We start from the raw sequence: 3,348 nt of genomic DNA, 5'->3' as shown, positions 1-3,348 counted from the left end.
CCTGTTTCCATGCCTTCCTGTGCCCATGCCAACTGTTTGTTTCCACAGTGAATTAAATTGTCATCTTGATGATATTTTAAATGATAAGACCCTGTATGTGTAGAACCAACCATGCATATAATTCAATGGAAGGTGATGCATTTTGAACAGTGATGGTCAAGTGTGAGTGTGTCCAGTCATGGTGACCGTGCTGCCACTGGTGGGCAACGACTATGAGAAGTGCACCAGTTACAGAGATGTTAAAAGTTTTTAAGACATGTGCCTTGCAGTTGATGAAACACAGAGTTTCTGGTTATGTGGCTGGCAAGAATCCCATTTTATTTATCTGGGTGAGCTCCCCAGACCTTAGCTCGGTGTTTACAACTATTTCAAAAATATTTGTAGAGGAATGAAACCAACAGTAAGCAATATATATTTATTGAGCATTTACCAGGAACAAGGTCTAGTTGGGATAAATACTTGAGAACCCAAACCAATTCCCTTTCTTAAATGTTAATTTGCTTTTCCCCATTCTCATCACATTTCTGCAGCTGTTCTTGGCCAGGTTGAAGTCTTCCACTACTATATTGGTAGCCTTTCTGTTTCTTTTCCACTTGAGTAATAAATACACCCAACTGTCTATCTTAGATTTTCTACACGAGTCCTGATTCCCATCTTCAGGTCACCTGAATGGATTTGGGGATCAGTAAACGTGGCCATGTTCATGACCACCCTCTAGTTCATTTTCCTCCATGGACTCCTGACAAATCAGCTGGAAGATTTGCCTGAACCACAGGATGTCCATGTCAGGATGGGTGATTTCCAGTTACATTCAAGCAACATTACCCTTTCTTTTTTTCCCCACAGGACAGATAATTGTCTCTTTGCATTCTTTCCTTCTTTCTTTTCTTTTATTAATAGGCTTTATTTTTTAGAACAGTTTTAGATTCACAGAAAAATTGAGCAGATAGTACGGAGAATTCCCATGTACACACCCCCCCGACAGTTTCCCCTATTAATATCTTACATTAGTGTGGTACATGTGTTACAATTAATGAAGCAATACCAATACATTATTATTAACTAAAGTCCATATTCAGATATCCCTACTTTTTACTAAGGATCCAGGATCCCACATTACAATTAGTTGTCATGTCTCTTAGGCTCCTCTTGGCTGATACAGTCTCTCTCCCTTTCCTTGTTCTTGATGCTCTTGACAGTGTTGAGGAGTCTAGTCAGGTATATAGTAAGATGCCCCTCTATTGGGATTTGTCTGATGTTTTTCTCATGATTAGACTGGGATTATGAGTTTGGGGGAGGAAGACCACAAGGTAATGACATTTTCATCACATCTCATCAGGAGTGCAAACTATCAACATGACTTATCACTGTTGATATTAATCTTGATCACTTGGCTGGGGTGGTGCTCATCAAGTTTCTCTCCCTGCCCCCACTTTTCCATACAGGACTCTCTGGAAGGGGGTCACTAGGCTCAGTCCCACGTTAGGTGATGGAAAGTTACAATTCCTCTCATTTAGGGTGGAGCTTGGATTTCTTTTTAAGAGTCAACCTCCTATGTTTCTCTCATCTCTTCTTCCCTTGCCCTCACCTCAGTTCCCTCCCAAAGTCTTCTTCCGAGGTTCTTCTTCCAATGTCTGTTTGATGTTTTTCTCTTCAGACTTAAATACTCCTGGGTTTGGGTCTCAGTTCTCACATGCTCCTCTCTTCCTTAAAGTAGGTTTTTCTGAGTTGGTGCTACAGATCACCCTTTCTCTGGGACACTGGTAGAAAAGGTTCTTTGGACCAATGCATGTGGAAAACGCTCATTCCTTACCCCTTCTTAGAGACTCAGAACACACATGAGCATAATAAAAGGTCTGACAAGTCTGGCAATAAAGAGGCCTGATTAACTCAAAGGTTTCTCAAGCGTATTTCACCTTGAAACCTTTTACCATATTTCATTGACTCAGAGACACTCATTTTTTTTTTCTCACATATTAACATTTTTGAAGTTGGGTTGCATCTTACAGATCATTAGATAAGAAAATAGTGTGTTTCTTCTCAGAGGTCCCTGCAATAATGGTGTCAGATACACTGATGGGGTATTTGAGATTTGAGGAAATACAGTATTCACGGCACATCTATAGTTATTCTTCACTACCAGTGAAAAGTGGAAACTGAATTAAGAAACTCAGCCTGCCAGGTCCTCAAACCCCACCTCTTCCTACTTGGATGACCTGCCTCCTTGATTTTAGGTATTCTTCAGTTTGGGGTACAGATGTCCTCTGCTCCCTCTGTGAGATGTGCCCCAGGGCCCACTCCCCACCCCCTTCTGGCAGAGCCAGCCATGACTGATTGGCTAGACCAGTTTAACTTAAGAGTGAGGTATTAAGGAGTCCCTTGGCCACAGATCTAAGCTGTGTCCTCTGATCAGCTTTATCATTAATGAGGTGCACTATTGTCCTTAAGGAAACACATTCCTAGACTGCCTGGCTTGAAATCTAGCCTGCTGTGTGATCTTGGGCAAGTCAGTTAACCTCTCTGTGTCCATTTCCTCACCAGTAAACTGGGGATAAATAATTGCATCTACTTGATAGGGTTGTTGTGAGGATCAGATGGGATATTACACGTAAAGCACTGAACCCAGGGCCTGGCACCTGGCAAGCTACTCTAAAACATTGGCTATTACTAGAAAGACAACATTTTTATCTTTGGTTCCTGGGTCATTTTTCAGGAATAAAAAAGGCTTGGAGACACTGACTAGCTTGGGTCCTAATGGTGGCAGGAAGCAGTTGGTAGGAGGGCAGAAGAGAAATTTGCTGGAGTAAATCACAGCCTGTGGTCAAGCTGACCTTGGCCTGCTGCTCAGAGCTACTGACCCCAGCCAGAAGGTGGAGAGGAGAGAGCAAGAAGTGATTCTCTTCCAACCAGCCCAGCCTCTAGAACAGAGGAACCTGGCAAAATAACAGCCAGAAGATTCAAAAGCAGTGAGTGGCATTCAGGCCCCAGGCGACTGATTGTCTTCCAGGGTCCCCGTTGCCTGCTTCCATGTGCGTCGCCTTGGGCAGGACTCTGTCCACTCTATGCAATCTCCGCAGTTTCCTCCTCCTCCCCTTATTATTCAGGACGTCTGCTTCATATTCATTCCCCCACGGGTTCTGTCCAATTTAATTGCTCTGTCACCAAAGATTAATCCCGACAGATAAGAAAAAAAGACATCTGGGGCTTCCCTGGTGGCGCAGTGGTTGAGAGTCCGCCAGCTGATGCAGGGCGGGTTCCTGCCCCGGTCCGGGAAGATCCCACATGCCGCGGAGCGGCTGGGCCCGTGAGCCATGGCCGCTGGGCCTGCACGTCCGGAGCCTGTGCTCC

This window comes from Physeter macrocephalus, chromosome 18, assembly GCF_002837175.3.
Source record: "Physeter macrocephalus isolate SW-GA chromosome 18, ASM283717v5, whole genome shotgun sequence".
In the NCBI taxonomy this organism is placed as follows: domain Eukaryota; kingdom Metazoa; phylum Chordata; class Mammalia; order Artiodactyla; family Physeteridae; genus Physeter; species Physeter macrocephalus.
This window is presented reverse-complemented; position numbering follows the sequence as displayed.